Source organism: Monopterus albus, unplaced genomic scaffold, assembly GCF_001952655.1.
Source record: "Monopterus albus unplaced genomic scaffold, M_albus_1.0 scaffold39.1, whole genome shotgun sequence".
Taxonomy (NCBI): domain Eukaryota; kingdom Metazoa; phylum Chordata; class Actinopteri; order Synbranchiformes; family Synbranchidae; genus Monopterus; species Monopterus albus.
In genome coordinates, this window is record NW_018127919.1 from 2291788 (window position 1) to 2292039 (window position 252).

Consider the following 252-nt stretch of genomic DNA (forward strand, 5'->3'; position numbering starts at 1 on the left):
ATTGTAGGAAAAAACTTCTAGCATTAAATTATGAAACCAAGACATTTCATACAGTAACCAATTTTCTAATAGAGTAATAACATTGTGATTAGAGCAGCACATTATGCCCATACTGAACAATAAAAAAAGAGCGTTGCAGCTGGTTTACTGTATATCGAAACGGAAAAAAATAACAGTGATCCCTATGTTGAAATGACTACAGCTAGCAACTCTTGGGAGGGGAGTGCACAGAAAAACAACACAAGCAGGAAT